The sequence below is a fragment of the Phoxinus phoxinus genome (assembly GCF_949152265.1).
Source record: "Phoxinus phoxinus genome assembly, chromosome: 9".
Classification (NCBI taxonomy): Eukaryota; Metazoa; Chordata; class Actinopteri; order Cypriniformes; family Leuciscidae; genus Phoxinus; species Phoxinus phoxinus.
In genome coordinates this window covers 11,047,503-11,067,587 of record NC_136884.1, presented here as the reverse complement: position 1 = coordinate 11,067,587, position 20,085 = coordinate 11,047,503, and the positions used below count along the sequence as shown (strand labels likewise).

The 20,085-nt window shown below is 39.5% G+C and overlaps 1 protein-coding gene across 5 annotated transcripts in view; it reads left to right on the top strand.

The window, feature by feature from the left end:
• The window catches only part of sox5 (SRY-box transcription factor 5), a 183,423-nt gene that overhangs the window by 91,836 nt on the left and 71,502 nt on the right, over positions 1-20,085 (top strand). The window lies entirely within an intron of this gene.

Genomic DNA, 20,085 nt, shown 5'->3' with positions numbered 1-20,085 from the left:
AGGTCGATTAAATAATGACCTTTTTTTTCTTTCTTTTTCGGGTGTATCGTCCCTTTAAGAAACAGGATGAATTGTTTCCTGCTTGCTTTTAACATGGCAAAATTCCTTAAGACTTGCTGATTTTTATCTATCAACTCAATCGGGGGCCACAAAATGACAGGGAATTTATCTTTGTATCTGTTTCTTAGCAAATACGGATTATCCTTTAACTCGTGTGTCTGTGTGTTTGCGTATCAGTGGGAGTGAGAGAGCAGAAAAACACTTAAACCATTTTATCAGACTCGTTCGTCGTGTAAACAGCGCAGAGTAAACAGTGTCGAGTCCAAATCTACTCCAGAACCGTTTGGTTAATTAAAGCCATCCTTCCCCGTGTACAAGCGAACAAATCAGCTGTCTTAATTATGATAATTAGCAGCAACATCCTTTCAGATTCCTGCACAAAAAAATGGAGAAATTGAATCGCATGATGCCACTCGTTAACGAGGTCGTCAGTCAAGCAGCGCAGCTAATTACGACAGGAGGGAGATTTCTCTTCAAAGAAACTCAGTGATTTTTCACCAGCGACTCAAGGAAGACGCTCTCACACCACACCAGGGTTTCCCAATGCTAACACACACACACTCGTACTGTATATCTGGACCTCTGCTTGTAGAATAACTTCCTCTATACGAAAGCAACTCTAGGGAGGTTTGTGAACTCAGCCGGTTTATATTTGTAGTTCTGTTCTCTTTCACTAACCGTTAGGATGCCGTTTCAAATGGTTGACTGCTTCTCTGCGCAGCCCGTCGAGGTCATTCCAGAAGCTTCAGCTCCCATTTAAAGGAACAAGCTGCAGCAGCCTCTGTCTGAGAGTGTACATCTGTATTTGAGAGAGACAAGAGGATATTGTAGATGTGCACTTATGTAAGTGTGTTATCTGTGTGTGTGAATGTGTGTTGAACAGGGCTGATTGAATTAGAGTAATTAGAGACAGCTCACAGTGTCAGTATTAATCACACTGCAGTCTCATTATGGGCCCTGCACATCATTCCTTTCATCTCGTAATGATCCTCAGTCACCAAGTCACACATATTAACCCACATCCCCCGTTTCTCCTCTCTCTGTCTCTCTCGTTCCCTCTTACACACAGACACATATGCATATGTACACATAGGGCCTATTAAAGGTTACCCCTCCCTGCCTCCACACACACATATTTAGTTCATACAAAACATGTGTTTATAATAATTTTTATTCATTTATTTATTTTGATTCTGATTTTTTTATTTTTATTTTTTTTTTACTCTGATTGATCAGCATTTATCAGTCATACAAATTAAAATACTGAAACATGGCTGTGTACTATACATACAGTATGTAGCTGTACAAAATATGCATAGTATATATTCACATTTTTCCATACTTAATAATTTTTTATTGTATACATTTTGTTGTATTAATACCACAACAATATAAAATACTTTTCTATATATAATTATTGTAATATTGTTACGGTGTGTGCAGGCAGGCAGAAGAGTAAGATTCCAACACAAAGTTTTCTTATAATCAAAACGGGTAGCGATCCAAACAGATAGCAGAATAACACACATATGCATAAGCGTGATGGGACAATGAGTGCAGGAGAAGGTACCATATAAATGACAAACTCAAACAAAATAATTAATCAAACACAGCTGAAACAAGCAAACTAATAATGACCGTAACCAAGGAGACCAATGAGTGGCGGGAATCTGAACAAGGAAGACACGTGACAAATGTGATACAGTATATAGCAATGTTAGCAATGGCAAGTTCAATTCATCAATCTGGCTGACAGAAAGATTGCAAAAATAGACCTTTGTTAAAGGAACTCATATCACTTCTAGGGTGAGGTTTGCCCATAGGGATGTAACAACTTCATTTTGCAGATTTTTTCTATGACCTGATAATACCAACATTTTTGAGCCTCAGGCAGTATATGCAGCATCCCTGCAGTGAAACATGGTGGATACTTTGGGGATCCTTCTGGAAACGGGAAAACTCATAAGGATAGAGGGGGAAATGGATGGAGTTTAGTCCAGATAAACCCTGGAGAAAAGCGTGCTGAAATCCAGATGAGTGCCTGGACCTGGAAGATGATTCAGATTCCAGCAGTGCAATGACCCGTAACACTGCGGTAGTCAGACTGGAGTGGCTTGAAACCAGAATAGGTAATGTCTTGGAGTGGCCCAGTCAATCTCAAACCAACTGAGCACCTGTGGAATTACTTACGTGCTGCAGTTTAAGAACTTCATGACAAAAATGAAGATACACGATGACAGACACTCAGAGATTAACATCTGACATGACTCCTGACAAATGTTTCCACACTTTTAACTCTGAGGGACGAATACTTGCCTCAGTTTCTCTTTTCTTTTTTCTTTACTTAATAATATATCATATGATTCTTTTGGCCTTTTCCTTGGCATTGCCATTCTTACCGTTGTAACACGGTTCCTGAGGTAACTGATGTGCACTGTAAAAACTAAGATGGCCAAAGAACATAAAGGAACTGTGCATATGCGCAATAACCTGTATTCTGTAATGAATGTGTAATGTGTGTTGCAGACTGTTCAGAGTGATCTGGCCACACTCACTATGTAGAGGAATGGAGACAGGGGAAGTTAAAGACCGCTAAGAATCGCAGCTCATGGTCACTTCTGAAATTTTACTATCAAAAATAAAACCTATGAACAGACACAGCTCATTTCTACACCAAATACCAGAAACTTGCACTTGCTGTCACACGGGGAAGTTGTCACAATGACTATTTATTTTCTCCGTAACCGTAAGATTTTGAATGTGTGTGTGTTTGTGTGTTTTCTCTAGCTTTGGTTTAGCTTTTGTTTTTCTGGTAACATATCTCACAGAACGTCTGTGCATACCAGATTAACATAGTAATAATAATAATATTTTTGGTTTAGTTGTTGGGTAAACTGACAAGTTGTCACATTTTTGCTGAGACTAAATTTGATGCCCAAAACAATAATGTTTTCATATTTTTATTCATATTTTTCATTAATGTTTCTGATTAAATTTAGCTGAAAATCCTACTCTAAGTTATTTATGGTAAGTTCTATTGTGTCAACTTACCCCATTAAGTGTGGCATTGTCAACTGCAGTACGTGTGTATTTAGTGAACTGTACAGTATTCCCCCCCCCCCCCCCCCTCTGCAATAACAACAGAAATGTTCAACATCTTGTTTGTAGCTAAGACTTTTAAGGTATCTGTCTGTACAGAAACTGACTGTTACTCGCGCTCTGTAAGAATGTATCTAAAGAAAAGGAAAATACATTTAGTATTTTATTGTATTGGTCATTTGAAAATGACAGATCTCTGGTAGAAATATTAGTCAATCATGGACAGATACGATTTCAGAATGTCAGAATTAAATATGAAACTTTTATATTCCTGACTAATGAATATCAGTCTGCTTAGAAGAAATATATATCTTTAGAAGTTAATGTCTATTGTGTTTTATAACAAAGATAAATAATTAGCTTGCAGAAATGCTGAGATTAATTTCTGGTCTGGGCTCTAGTTCAGGTGTTTCGTCTTTTATTCATTTCTGCTCATTACGTGCTGAACTTGTTTACACAACAGCAAAGGGAAAACATCTCAGTTTAAAAAGGAGAGCAAATCTCCAGTGTTCCAATGTCATTTAACTTTTTTATTTTGTTTTAATGACTCTGAAATAATTATTTGGTTTGAGAAGTGCAATCCCTAATAAGGTGTATCAGGAAAAACAACAGGGGAAAAAGGAATCAGGGGAGCGGCGTCTTTTGAGTACAGCCACTGTGTTTGTGTTAATGAATGCAGGTTGGGTTAATGACGAGGAATAGACTTCAAACAGCGCAGTGAGGCTGTCTGTCTCTGATGGGGGTCTTTTTGATGCTTTTTCAGAACCGCTTCTAAGGATAAAGTCTTTGCATAGGCTGCTCTCGTCTCTATAGCGCACAGTGTCACGTACATGCCCAACTTTGATCAGGGCTTTAGGTCAGCAAGTCTGTTGTAGAAATCAGGAGTAGTGATTGGAGATTGAAAATGGCTCGTCCAATCACTTACAGCCGTCTTCATTTGCTTGAGAGAGATGCAGTGTGACAGTCCGTGAAATCATTAAACAGGTCTGCCGAGGCTAACAATGTGGGCTGATTTGGACTTTTAAATAACTTAAGGCATTATATTATCATTAGGGTAGTTGTTGTTTTTCTATAGGAAGCGTGTGGTGTGTGAGTCTCAATACAAGTCAGACCCCATCTGTACCAAGAATGTGAAGTGATCCTTACATGCATAAATATACATATGATTTTAGGGCTGTCAAAGTTACCGTGCTAGTTTAATTAAATGCAATTTAACACATTTACTGCGTGAGTTAATTAGCACAGATTAAATTCAAGAATGGTTGCTGTTGTTGCATCTATATTAATGGGATTCCTCAGAACGGGATCATCTTATTTGTGGGTTCAAAATGACATCCTCGTATCTGAACCCTCTTTCATACCTTTCTATATCTGCGTCTGTCTTTACACCCTCTCTCAGTCTGTTATTTCCTATCAGTCATTCTCTTTGCATCTGTCTTGTTTGATGACATAAGTGCATGTTATCTAGCTGACTGAGGGCTGTTTAATTTGATCTAACCAGATGAAAACAAAACGGGCTGTTCCGTCACTCATCTCTGTTCTATGGACTTATTTCCTTCCTTCCTTCCTTCATTCATTCCTCCCTTCTTTTTTTCCGGTCTGCTTCTCCTATCATTCTTTTGTATACACACCCATTTCATTTGCTTCTCCTTCATTTCACTCTCTCTCTCTCTCTCTCTCTCTCCTTCATTTGTTCCTTCTCTTTTGTTCTCTCAATCATTTTTTTTTCTCCCCCACAAGCTCTATCCTGCTTTCTCTCACACACTAATTGTGTTGTGAAACACCTTTGCTGTGTGTTTCGGGGCCCGAGTCCATCAGGGCCAGTGTGTGTGTGCGAGTGCGCGTTTGATGTGTAGTGCTGTCCGCACTGCTCTGTATGCTGGTGAGAAGGGGATCATTATGTGTGCTTGTATTCGAGTCGTTTTTATTTAAGATGCCAGACAATGGACTGGTGATTGAAGAAAACAGCAGGCTGACAATGAGTCTCTGTGTCTGATAATGCAGCACCATCCTGCCGGGCAGCTTTAGGAGGGCCCCGGCTCATTGTGGCTCCGAGGAGAAAGGGAGAGAGGGAGCGAGAACAAACCCGCTGCTTAGTAGGAGGAATATTTTGTCGTGGTATGTCATTATTTTGCAAATTTGTATTATCTCATCATGTTGTCTTCATTGTAATTGCGGCTAATTAGAGGGCTAGTTAGAGGCCGGGCTTTGAGGCTAGCTTTAGCGTGAAAGAAGCCCGCCGATTAGCACTCTCCACCGGAGGAAGCACAGAAAGGGGAGATTAATCTGGTTACCTTGACGACACTCGCTTCCATCTGCGAGGAACAATGTGGTTTTGTTTCTTTGGATCAGTTCGGATCAACAGAACGTGGTGCTCTTGCTTTAACAATGCCCAATTCTGTCTAACCTTCTCTGTCGCCCTCCTGTTTTGGGCCCCCTTGCCACCTCCACTCCTTCTCTAAGTCTTCATCCCCTCATCTCTTCACGACTCAGTTTTCTTGCTTCTTGATGTCCCTGTGATTTTTTTTTCAGACTCTGTGACTTTTAAAGTCTTCAAAGTGTGTATTAGGGATGGACATTGTGTTTGTTTTTGTCCACTTGACGGATAAAAGATGATTGATCTAACTACTCAATTACTCGACAAATGCATTACCCAACTATTTGACAGTTAAACAATCGACTTCTCGACAGGTAAATCACCTAACTACTCGACAACTTGACAGATAAAGCATCTCACCACTCGAAAGGTATACATCATCTGACTACTCGCATACTCGACAGGTAAATCCTCGGACTATTTGAGAACTTAACAGATAGATTATTCGACCTCTTGACAGGTAAATCATTTGACTATACTGCCAAACTCGACAGATATAAATCATCCAAATACTCAACAGTTAAACAAGCCGACCACTTGACTGGTTATTTGATTACTCGATTACTCGGCAGGTAAATCATCTGACTACTTGAGTACATGACAGATAAATCATCTGATGACTCGGGTACTTAGCACATACTACTATTACTTGAGTATTTAGTCTACATATGCACATAAAAAAATAATTGTGCCTATACACATATACAGTATGTTTGACTGATCTGATCATTGCTGTTATGATTGAGTACTCTGGTACGTGTGTCCATCCTTAGTTGCGTGTTGATTGAAAGGCAGGAGAATGTGTGCTGTGACAGGCGGAGGTTACCAGAGGTTGTGACCTTGTCACTCCAAGCCTGAAGATTTTTCCCCAAATCCTCCTCTGGGCTGAAAAGCACTTAATGAAATAATACACCCGCCTGACTGTAGACCCAGCTTAGGGAAACCCTACAAACACCAACCGCAGTGACGGTGAGCTGTGAGCTTGTACAGTGGAAGGGAGAATGCTTTTAACAGTAAAAAAAAAAAAAAAAAGTATTTTATTTTCTTTGTGATGGGGAAGAAAAGAGAGAAGGAAAAAGAGGAAGAAAATCAGCCTCTCATATCACATGTAAGTGTTCATTGTGATGAGCAGTTAGAGTTGGAGCACAAAACGCTGTCTCTCCATCTGGTGTTCACTTTGCACTCTGAACAGAGAGAGAGAGAAAGAGAGAGAGAGACAATTGAAAGAATGCCAGTGACATCTGCTCCCATGGGCGCCACAATGGAGATCCATAGAGATCATACTCACACAGCCCTCACTTACAAAGACACCACTGTACGTGTGTGTGTGTGTGTGTGTGTGTGTGTGTGTGTGTGTGTGTGTGTGTGTGTGTGTGTGTGTGTGTGTGTGTGTGTGTGTGTGTGTGTGTGTGTGTGTGTGTGTGTGTGTGTGTGTGTGTGTGTGTGTGTGTTCACAATCCATGTGATCTGGGACTTCACAACATCTTGACAAAGCGATGCCCATTGTATCCTCCAAAGATGGAACTCTTCAAACTTCTGTTCTCCATTATAATTTAGAGAAATTTAACAAAATACATGTATTTATTTGTGTGTGGATATTGTTGACAGTCTGTTGGTCTGACAACTTTATGCCATTGTTAAAAATGTAACATATGTGTTTCTAAACGAGTGAAGCCAGGCATTAATGTACAATCAGCCTGTAGTTATTGCAAAAATTAAACCCAGACAGGATGATCAAGCTTCTTTCCTGGAGATTATGACCAGGTGTCTGTACATTATTCTATAGTAAAGATCATTGTAACCCACTAGTAATGACTCGAGGATTACCAAATCATTCATAAAGAGTTGCTAATTATTTGGAACAGTATTCTAAAGTGAAAAGCAAGATAACTCTCTAGTAATGACTGAAGTCATTGTAAGCTTTTAAGGTTTTTGTAAGGTCTTGGTTAGTAATTGATTCTGACGGATTCGGTAACACTTGACTTGAGTCATTACTAGTGGGTCACCATGATCTTCAATTTAGAATACTAATAAACATTTTTAGTAATTCCTTTTGAAGGAAGTAGTAACACTTGCATCATTAGTGGGTTACCATGATCTTCATTTGAATATGTATTCACTTGAACATGAATACTGATCCAAATAATTCCAGCAATTCCTTTAGAAGGATATAACTACATTACTATCCAAAACCTCAAAAGTGTACAATGACTTCAGTCATTTTAGAGAGTTATCATGCTTTTCACTTTAGAATGCTGATCCAAATAATTAGTAACTCCTTCTGAAGGATTTGGTAATACTCATTACTAGTAGGTTACAAATACCTTTGCTTAGAATTAATTATACATTGTGCATTACTCTCATTAATTATGAACATAGTAGTTAGTTAGTCCTCTGGGAGGTATGAAAAAATAGTAGTTACTGATAAGCTAATAGTGAACTACCTCATCTGAGCGCTGTTACTTAATTCATTAATCAGAGTTTCTTGTTAGTTAATAGTAGTAATTAAAAAAATGTTAATATTGCGTTACTCATTTGTTCCTATTCAGATGACGGTATTCTAAAGTGTCCCCCAAAAATATATTAAATAGAAAACAGTTATTTTAAATTGAAGTAATATTTCACAATATTACTGTTATTACTGTATTTTTGATCAGATAAGTGCAGTCTTGGGGAGTATAAGACACTTTTTTATTACTTTTATCTTACCAACCCCAAACTTTTGAATGGTGGTGCATTCAAAAATAATATGTTAATTTCTTTTTACTTTGGACAATTTATAAATGTAACTGATTTTGTAAATTCTTCCAGTTTCAACCTGAAGTACAGCAAATGAGGGTAAGGCTAGTTTGTTGTATGTGGGTTTGTTAGTGCGGGGTGTTTTTTTTGTGTGTGTTTCTGCATACTTATCTTTGAGGAAAATTTCCCCTGTTGCGTTTCATGTGCATTCAAACCGGAGTCTGACGATACGCTCGTAATTTCCGTAAGTCATCTCTCTCCAAATCGCTTCAAAGATTTGCAGAGTGCCAAAGATTTCCACCGTTTTTTCCTCGGGCCAGTTCTGGCGCGGTGCAGCAAGGCGTGATGAACAAATAAACAACAACAAAAAAAAAAAAGAGGAATGCAAAAAAACAATATATGAACAGAAAGTGTTTTTTAAAGGACCTCTGTCGAGATGAACTTTCAGATGTGTCTCCAACTGCACACATCTGCTGCGTGTGGTGCATCTGTTCTTCAGCCACTGAAAGCTGACAGGAAGTATCCTCATTATTGAAGCGTCGCTGATTATTCATATTCACTCAATCATTTGTTCACCCACCTGTTTATTCCTTCACTCCTTCACTCTCTCAAAAATAGCTGCTTGATTTGAATGTAGAGTGTCTTGTGTCTTCACAGAGGAAATGAGGCTGTTTTGTGTAGAAAATTGCTGTGGTTTGAGTTTACATATGGAAGCCAACCGAAATGTTGGAATTTGGAGCCAAGATGGCTCTCATCATGCACTTGACCAGATAGAGCTGTGCGTGTGTGTGTGTGTGTGTGTGTGTGTGTGTGTGTGTGTGTGTGTGTGTGTGTGTGTGTTTGGGACTCCACCTGATGATTATGCCTTGTTTTGGCAGAAGCAGTGGGGGCTATCGTGCCACGTCCTCTCTATGGTCTGCTTACCGTCATGGCAACCCAGCCATGGCCCCGCTCTCTTAATGGCAGCGTTTATGACATGATGTCACCTGTGTGAGCAAGCTATTGTTTGACTCCTGCCCACGTGGCATTTTCCTCCCAAACACATGGCCTCTCTGTTACAAATACACTTAGAGGAAAAGAAAAAGAAATAGGAGCTGGACTGGCGTGTTTCACACTGCTTTAAATTCTACTGCTTGAGTCATGACTCCTTAATAACCTACGACACATCAATGCAAATTCTGTCTTTTTCTTCTTTTTTTATTTATTTTTTACTCGGCATCATGTTGTTCCAAACATGTATGATTTTGTTTAATAAGAATACTTAAGAATGTGCTTCATACTGCAAGTCATTTGAGCCTTGTGTGAGAATCAGACTGATACTCACTGAAAATCTGAATATCTGACCTTGCTCTTACTGGCACGTTCATGACGATGTGGGAGGTATGGTGATAAAAATCTTTTGAATCTTTTCACTGATTCAGTTGATCCAGTTGACAACAGCTTAATGATTTGTTCACAGGTCGAATTGATCTGGTTGTTGAGTTCAACTCATTGATCCAGTGAGCCTGTCACAGCAGTTAAAAGCTCAAGAGAAGATCGAATGACTTAAATTTCACACAAATCTATTGTGCAGTCTGACTTCAGAAGACTTGAAATATAGTAATTGAGTCTTCTGGAGCAATTCTATCATACTTCCATGGTGCTTTGCGCCTTTTTGAGCTTGAAAGCTCCAGTACCCATTCATTGTAATAGCTTGGAAAAGAGCAACCAGCATATTATTCAACATTTCAACACCTTTCATGTTACACAGAAGAAAGTCATAAAGGTTTGAAACAACATGATGGTAAGGAAATAATAACAATTTTCATTTTTGGGCAAACTAAAGTAGTTTTTAAAAAAAAATCTAATAATACTTTCTTGTCACTTACATATCATGGCACTTATTAGAACAGCCTTGTATCCTAATGAAACAATCAAAAGTGTGTGTAATTATGAACGGGGTGTCCGTGGAGATCAGCGAACAGATGGGAATTAGTCATTGTTGAATATCAAAGAGTGCATGGCATCGGAAGCAGATCCTACAATGACAGGGAAGTGACATGGGAGAGAGATAAAAAATGAAAAGTACAAGCAGTATAAAAGATGCAGAAGAAACTGGGCAAACCCTCACCCTCAGAGATCCGTACCTAGGTATAGATGCTAATGAGATCCCTTTTTGGGAGGGGGAGGAGGGGTTAGGGGTGATAGAGAGTATACCAGGGTATTGTCAACCCCATACACACACAGACACACACACGGTCCCCTCCCCTCCTCGTGCCATGCAGTCTGCTTGGCGATGCCCTCTGTGCCATCTGTAGCCTGTGCCCTGTGTGCGTGCCCCTCCCCCGCCCTCTGCACTGTGCTGGGTGGGCTTAACCATCTGTGTGCCAGAGGGGGATCACAGGAAATGGACATAACACACAAACGTACACAAGCACATATACATCCACTCTGCATGGATGAGCCCTAGCTATACCACCATGTCTAGTATTCTTAACGGAAGTCCTGTATGCTGGTAATAATTGTATTACCTATATATGAGTAGATCATTTAAGTTGAAGTTTATGCTTTGTAAGGTAAAATGTGGTGACCAAAATAGTGGTCAGGCCAATTAATTGGCTAATATTTGGGCCTTTTATCATCACAATGGTGATAATTCAATTCTATAACTAAATTGTATTTTTATCATTTTTAATTATACATCATTATTTATTTATTTATTATTTAGCCTGGGGCATTTTTTTTTTTTTTATTGTGTACCAAATGCTACAATTCTAATTTAATTATACGTTCTTATATTATACAAATATTTATTTAGTACATTATTTTCTTTTATATTATTTTTATTTTTTATTTTTTATTTTAAAGAATAATAATTTTATGTTATGTTATTTTATTGTATTATATTATTTTTCTTGCCAGAGACATTTGCTTGCTATACTCTTAATTGGTCAGTCTTTTAACATATCTATTGTTTGTGTGCACCTACTTTACCATGTTTTGGGGATACATGTGTACACAAAAGTGTGATAAACCTGCCAAAATCTCCCAAAACCTCCTTTTAGGAACTTTCTCATTTGTATAAAAAAAGTGTAATGATAAAGTCAATGAAATGGAGTTTTTGTTGTTGTTTTGTAAATCTGTAAAAATGTAGAAAGTTTTCTGTTAGGGTGTGTGGGGTAAGGTTACAGTATTCAAAACTAGTGTGTGTGTGTGTGTGTGTGTGTGTGTGTGTGTGTGTGTGTGTGTGTGTGTGTGTGTGTGTGTGTGTGTGTGTGTGTGTGTGTGTGTGTGTGTGTGTGTGTGTGTGTGTGTGTGTGTGTGTGTGTGTGTGTGTGTGTGTGTGTGTGTGTGTGTGTGTGTGTGTGTGTGTGTGTGTGTGTGTGTGTGTGTGTGTGTGTGTGTGTGTGTGGTGTGTACAATTATATTACATTGTGCCATGGTGAACGTAGTGAACACATATTGATTACATTGTAATCATTCCATTGTAAAAACATTGCCTCTTCTGTTTTTTTTGTTTTCCTTTCTTTCCTCCCCTCTATTATTATTTCCTCTTTCCTCCTTTGCATTCCCAGAACCCTCCCTGAGGAAGTTAGTGCTGGATGGCAGTATTTGAGGGTATTTGGCAATCTGGGAATGGGGGAAAGTCTTGGATGTTTTGTGTGTGTGTGAGGAAGGATCTAGGATGTTTGGATGAGATTACATGGCACCATGTCTGACAGTTTGGCATGGTAAGTGTTGGCCGTATGTGTTTGTTAGGTAGTCTAGGAGATTTGCCGCTCTGAGGGTCAGCAGTGTCAGGTGTTTGGCTGAAAAGTGGAGGTGGTGTAGGGCTTTGAGCTTGTAGTCCTCAGGAGTTGACAGGGCCGTGGTGGGCAGAGTGGAGTGTTTGGCGGCGAGAGCGTGAGGGGCAGAATGGGTGTTCTGGCAGCGGGGTCCAGGATGGACGGGGACGCCCATGGCACAGAGAGGAAACATGGCTGGAGGATTATGCGGAAAGAGAGGGAGAGAAGTCTGGGCGGCAGAGGAAAAGCTGAGAGAGAGGATGTGCCTCCAGGTGAACAGGATTAAGAGAAAGATCTGTTTGCAGTTCCCCTCAGAACTCCTGCTGTCTCTCTCTGCCTCCTCGCTCTCCCTCGATGGCTAATCGGCTTCCTCAAAAGCAGTCAGTGCAAACATTACAGTTCCCCAGAACAAACAGGAACGCCACCGCCGTACCTTAACTTTCTCTCCCCAGAGGAAAGAAAAATTACAAATGAGATCCCTTTGATATCGACATTGCTTTTCCTAGACGGCAGTAAAATGACATGGAGAGCAATTGAAATCTCCTGCTTCTCAGATTTTTATCCCGAGAGAAAGACTTTAGTCTCACGTGTATGGTAGCTTGTTTTCACCTCAGAGATTTTTTTTTACAATATTTCATACGATTTTCATACAATAGAAAAGGTTTCAAAGCAACTTCACAGTAATAAATGGGAAAAGAACAGAATCAATGATGCAAACATCATCAAAACCCCAATTCGGAGGGTACTAGGTTTTCAGGGGGTCGTTAGAGAAATGTGTGTTTCACAGACGTACTTTGCTATTTTAATCCCGTCCGAATCTGCCAAGTCTGTGTTTTTCTCACGCAACCTCTGTAAATATTCCAAGGCAAATTATCATACAGTTTTTCGGCAAACTCAACGTTTCTCTGAGAAAATGAATCCCGTCCTAATGCAAATATCTGTGATTGCTGATATTGTGTTATCCTAACGCTTCTCCTGGTGTGTTTTTGAACTAGCTGAGCTACCGTTTGCGCACCAATCTTCGGCATGCTTTTATTTAGTTTCAATATGGATGGTATCCGATGATAAAATAACATATGCAATTAATAAATGGAGCCAAATCTTCAAAACTGCGAAGACTGGCAATCAGTGTCAGGAAAGAGTAAGATGCACCTGTACTTGTCTAGATTTCACGGATTTTTGTCACAAAGATGTTGGTCCCGTCCGAATCGGTACATGAAATCACAGGCATCGAGTGATAAGAATTGTAACTCCAACGTCGTTTAGAAAACTAGTCCCGTCCGACTAGGGCTAAGGGCTGTATGATATGTACCAGCAGCCATATCACCCTGTAGCCCAAGACTGGTTTCCCACTGAAGCTAAGCAGGGCTGAGCCTGGTTAGTACTTGGATGGGAGACCTCCTGAGAAAACCAGGTTGCTGCTGGAAGAGGTGTTAGTGAGGCCAGCAGGGGGCGCTCACCCTGTGGTCTGTGCGGGTCCTAACGCCCCAGTGTAGTGACAGGGACACTATACTGACAAAGAGCACCGTCCTTCAGATGAGACGTTAAACCGAGGTCCTGACTCTCTGTGGTCATTAAAAATCCCAGGATGTCTTTCGAAAGAGTAGGGGTGTAACCCCGGCGTCCTGGCCAAATTTGCCCAGTGGCCTCTGTCCATCATGTCCTCCTAATCATCCTCCTATATATATACATACTAATTGGCTTCATCACTCTGTCTCCTCTCCACCAGTAAGCTGGTGTGTGGTGGGCGTTCTGGCGCAATATGGCTGCCGTTGCATCATCCAGGTGGATGCTGCACATTGGTGGTGGTTGAGGAGATTCCCCCCTTCTATGTAAAGCGCTTTGAGTGTCCAGAAAAGCGCTATATAAATGTAATGAATTATTATGAAAATTTGTCCATTTTTTAAATAAATTTGATTGAGCTATACAGTTGCAATTACATGCTTCTGTACATGTTGTCGTCTCCTGAAGTTCCGGAGATCTTAACAACATCTCAACACTTTAAACTAAAACCTCTGAACAATAAATTTTTGCTCCAGGTCGTTTCTCAGGTAGACAGTTGACTTTTTAAACAATAAACTCTATTTTCATCTTGCAGTAGAGCTTTGGTCTTCGCTTTATTCGCCATTAAAAGGCGGTTGCGGTGGCAGCATCAGTAGAGGCGTGGAGGCAGGCGGAGGATGAGGAGGTGTTGTAGCTGCAGGCTGGAGATCTGAGAGCTTCTCGCAGATGGACTTTTAGAGGAGCTGCACAAAGCCACTGTGGAGAATCATCTCAATGCTGCTTTCTCCCTCCCTTGTTTTCCTTTCCTTTCTTTTTCCTGCCTGTTCTGTGTCGACGCTGATCCGCAGGCACAGAAGTGCCGAAGCCGTTTAGAAGCATGTGCTCTTGAATTTCCTGGAGAGAACTGCCAGGTATATTCTCTCTGCAAACTGTCACATGAAGAATTCAAGACTGACACTTAAATTTAAAAGTGTCTGGTCTTTTGGGAAGAGTTTGATGTACTATGTAGGCATACTTAATGCAAGGCTTTCTCCCCTAAACTAAGCTGTAAAAATGAGTCCGCACTGGGTTACGCACAACTACCAAACACTTTGAAAATAACCCAACAAAATGCCCAGCAGTCTGGGTAAAAAAATAAATAACCCAGAAAATGTGACATTGTAGCCAGTTTATGAGGTATCAGGCTTGTGTAACCGAAGTACATTGGGTTAGCACTAATAAGCTTCATGTGTTTGTTTGGTAGAGAGAAAGAAATATGAATTTCGCCAATGTGTGTGTATGTTTCCTATGCTCACCAATGATGTATTTGATAAAAAATACAGTAAAACAGCAATAATGTGAATTTTATTACAATTTAAAATAACTGTTTTCTATTTGAATATATTTTAAAATGTAATTTATTCATGTGATTAGGCTACTCCAGTCTTCAATGTCACATGATCCAACAGAAATTGGTCTAATATGCTGATTTGGTGCTCCAGAAACATTTCTTATTATCAATGTTGAAAACAGTTGTGCTGCTTAATATTTTGCCGGGAACCGTAATATATTGGTTTTCAGGATTCTTTGATGAATAGAAAGTTCAAAAGAACAGCATTTATTTGAAATGGAAATCTTTTGTGACATTATAAATGTCTTTACTGTCAATTTATTGCATCCTTGCTAAATAAAAGTATAAATTTCTTTCAAAATTAAAGTAGGTTGAGTCTAACAGAGCAGTTTAGTGATAGGAAGAGTAGATGAACAGAGCAAGGTATGGATGAAGGGATTGAGAGAAAGGGTGGATGGATGAGCTCCAGGGGGGGCATTATCGTTCGTCATTATTTGAGCTCATGCAGTGCTACATCGCGACTCTAATGGCGCGAAGACACTCGGTGTTTCTTTCCTCTCTTCACTCTCTCTCTTTCATTCACACTATTCTTTCCCAAGCCTGGTGCTGCAAAGTAGTTTAGTCTGTTAGAGCTTGTTTCAGCCTTGTTATGGGAAGTGAAACACAACAACTGTCTTGTGAGTACCTGTAATCCAGTAGACTGGTTCTTGACTGTCGGTTCACGGTTGTAGTGGTGCGGCGCCTTCGTTGTAATGCATTTTGTAGTACCTGAGTCGTGTGAGGTTGTATGTCTCTTTGAAAGTGAAATGAAGCATAATTTTGCCCTCCAGGTTGTGAATTTTCTTCCCCTACTGGGAGTTTCAAAAGACGTACATCTCACTGGACTTTCAGAGAGAGCAAATGTTCGGTTGTGTTCATATTCATGTCCCACCCCCCCCCACCCCTCCCCCTGTACATTCATGTGTTTGTGTATCAGGAATTGGACCGTACAAAACAGTGTGTCAGAATGTGTCATTGCAATAAAGCAGGGAGTTTCAACCTTAACAGATCCCAGAGACCCCAATCCAGACTCATCCAAACCAGGGATCAATGTTAAAAAGGATTATTTCATTAATAACATCAACATTATTATCTTATGTAATGCTGAACAGATCAAAAAAGTTGCAGTAAAGACATTTATAATGTTACAAAAGTTTTCTTTTTCCAATAAATTCTGTTCTTTTGAACCTTTTACAACATTGATAATAATAAGAAATAATTATTGAGCTCTAAATCAGCATATCAGAATGATTTCTGAAGGATCATGTGACAAGACTTGAGTCACAGCTGTTGAAAATTCAGGTTTGCCATAAGAGGAATACTACATTTTAAAATATAAAGCAATTGGTTTCATTTGGAATTATATTTCACAATATTGCTGTTTTGATCAAATAAATGATTTGGTGAGCATAAGAGACTTGCATAAAACAGATGCATTGGGCAATTTTATATTTTCTCTCTCCTCTACTTCTAAAAAAAAAAAAAAAAAAAAAAAGGACCGAACCCAAACTTTTCAATGGCAGTGTAAATAAAATGGAATATATGTTTGTTTTTTTGTGGACCCAAGGTGACGAAAAAGGGATCGTTCACCCAACGTTTGTTGTTGCTGTTTGTGTAACATAAATCTGTGCAGTTTTACAAGTGGTTGGCGGGTCATTCACGACTACAAAACGGGGAATATAGACAGCCTAGTGGGTGAAACAGAGAAAAACCGTTATTACAACCCCAGAGCGCCTTACAGACAAGTAAAAGTGTAAAACATGTAAAAGCAGTTGTTGTGTATTTTGTGATATGTTGATATTTACCATTGCAAGATGACTGACAGCAGCAGAGGACAACAGACAGATTTTTCAGTGTGTGTGTGTAAAGCCGGTCTTGTGCTGAGGAGGGAAGATAAGGACTCTATCTTAATAGCTTCTCTCGTCTGCCACTCAGCCATCAGACAGAGATTTCCTCTCTCTCAGTCCAGATAAACGCACTTCACAACCTTGTCACACGCCTCACACAAGCCAAAGAGAGAAAGAAAGGAAGAGAATGAGAGATGGGCAACTGTAGAGATCCAGAAAGGATTAAAATGAAAATTAAAATGCTGTCATCATTAACTCACCCTCATGTCATTTCAAACCTGCATGACTTTCTTTCTTCCGTGGGACACAAAAAGGAGAAATGTTTAGGAACGTGCTGCCCTCTCTTTTCTTTACAGTGAAAGTGAATGGGGACTGGAGTTTTCAAGCTCAAAAGAAAAGTTATCCATATATGACAAGCCAACCAGTTGTGAATTTCACAGATTTGGCAGTTTTATTGTAGGCTTTTCATTGGCTTCATTCTGTTAAAGTAGTCCAATCCAATTTGGGAAGGAATCATTTAGACCGGATGAAGCTATTAAAAGAACATTCTCAAAAGAACAATTAAGTGCGAATTGGGTAGATGCCAATATTTTTTGTAACCAAAGGTGTCATATGCCTTCAAAGACTTTAAAATTTGCAGACACATTCACATTGTATAAACAACTTTTATTGTGACTTTGTGTCCATTAACAACTCAGTCCCCATTCATATTTATTATAAGGGGAGGGAGGGGGTGACCTGCATACTTTTGTTTCTCATTGAAGAAGTAGTCATATGGGTTTGGAACTAAATGAGGTTAAGTAAATAATATGTGCAAAAAATGTTTGATTTTGACCTACTGTACATTATTTTGATCTGTTTGATATTGTGAAGGATATAAATACTGTTGGGCTTTAGTAAGCTGAAGAACTTCCCTGATTTTGCCTCTTAGGGGGTAATAGCTGAATTCTAGCGGTGTGTGTGTGTGTGTGTATGTGTGTGTCTGTAACGGTGTAAGGGAATTGTTTACTGCCTGTCTGTGTCAGACCCTCAGTACTCGGGGCCTCTAATGCAGCACAGCTGTGAGGGGGCTTGGACACCACACATCTGCTGAAGGGACCTATTGTGTGTTTTCATATGTGCGTTTGCTGGATGCATGTATTTGTGATAAACGGATAAAGACGGAGCACGCATGCATGCGTTTCTTTACATTCGTAGCGGGTTTCTCTTCTTCTTCGCATGTATGCAAATACCTGCGTGAGCATATGTGTGCGGTGCAGTATAATTCTCACATAAAAGCCTGTGGTTAGAAAAGTGAAGTTTGTAGATTTGACGGAATTGAACGAATCAGCCCATCTGGAGAGTTTGAACCTTGAAAGCACCTGCCTTCTCCATTCACGCTCCTGTTCTCTTAAAAAGCCATCTTCATCAATAGCAGCTTTAAAAAGTGGATGAAACTGTTTGGAACTGCTCTTTATTCCTGTTCTGATGGATTTTCTGCTCTCAGTCTTTGTCTCACTGGCTGTTGTTGATGTTATTTCAACTCTTTTTTTTTTTTTCATCTATTTCTCCATCACCTCGCAGCCTTGACTCGAAAGATCGTTAAAATGTTTAACTACAGATAATTGCTACCTGAGAGAAGCTAATTAATTTGCCGCTTATGCTGGTGTGTGTGTGTGTGTGTGTGTGTGTGCACATTTTATTCACTACGTTCTTTTCCCTTTGAAACATCTCTACAGTATCCTGTCTTCTGTCACCACTTTGTATTAGTGCTTTATAAATCAAGCATCTCTATTACTATTGCTCATATTTGGAGTTAGGGATTGAAACAAACCCTTGTACCCTAGTATAAAAAAAAAAATTCAATGTTGTCCAGTACAGTTTGTCCTACAGACATATATGAAATTGTGTGACTTATTGACTAGAATTGTGCCGTTTCTAAACAATCAGACGATTTCTGCATGATTTGCGGATTTATTCCCACAGACTTGCACTGAAGGAGGGATTGTGTGAAGACTTTCATAAACGTATGTGTGTTTGTGTGTGTATATGTACAGTATATACACACACAAAAACCACTGGAGTTATTTGTATGTACAGTATTAGGGCCGTTTTGCAAGCGTACAATTTTAGCAGGGGTCAGGCTGGGTCGGTGTGTGCCTTGAACATTGTCATGCTGCTAACAATTTCCTCAGTGATCAACAGGAAAATGCACAAATAATGTTACCACAATGCCCTAACAACATTATTACTGTGTGTGCTGGAGAGGCCAGGGCACAGTGCTATTCTAAGTTCACTAACTTACTCAACAAATTGGATTATCTACCAAACATTACATGATTTTTTTCATGCTTATCATAAATTAAATGCCAATGAAAGACAATTTTGTTGTAAATATTACCGTGACTTCAGGAGACATAAAGGAAATAAGATGATTAGTGTGTGTATGTATGTGTGTATATGTATATACTGTATATACACACTAATCTTATTCCCTGCATGTCTGTGTGTAACTTCACAGACGTACACTAAATGTGTCTGCAGTGTGTTCAGAAGTTAGACTGCAGTGTTTGTGAGGAGGTTGAGAAAAACTGACACACTGTTTAAAGTTCACCGTTAAAGTCTCGCTGCTGTATTTCAATCTGTCAGACGTGCTTTCCTCCGTTTCGAAGAATAGTTCCTTCTCTCTCCCTCTGTCTAGCTCTCTCTCTCACTCTCTCCTTCTCTGTAATAAAGAGTGACAGGGGCAGTGTGTTAGTTACACTGTGAAAACACAAAGCATACAGCTCGCTTAAACTCAGATGTGTTTGTGTGTGGTTGACGTGCTTAAGCTCAGCATTGAGGGTGAATTCAGGAAAAAATGGGCAACTTTTTGCCATTCATCTCGATTTGCCAGAATTGAACCTAAAACCCTAAACCTGAACCTAAAAATGGTTCACGCCGCCTTAATATTTTCTTATTTTATTTTAACATTTTTGTTTTGTTTTAAGGCAAAACAGCCCCAAAAATTCATTTTGCTAAACTTTGCAGACATCTGAGGACATCCTAAAATGTAAAAATGACTTAAAATGTGTGAAATATATTTTTTTTTATTCTAAAACTAAAAAAAAATTTCATTTTACACTTAGGGTAAGTGTGTAGTAATTAATATTGTTTTATAAAAAACAATAGAAGCCTATGATATTGTACAGCCCCGTTTAGATAAGCAAAGTGTGTGCGTGTGCTTGTGTGTGTATGCGTTTGATCAAAAGTGTGCATTTGATCAGAAGCACAACAGAGGGACACTGTGGCTGAAGGAAGGGGGCAGTGCTGCTGCGTGTGTGTGTGTGTGTGTGTGTGTGTATGTGT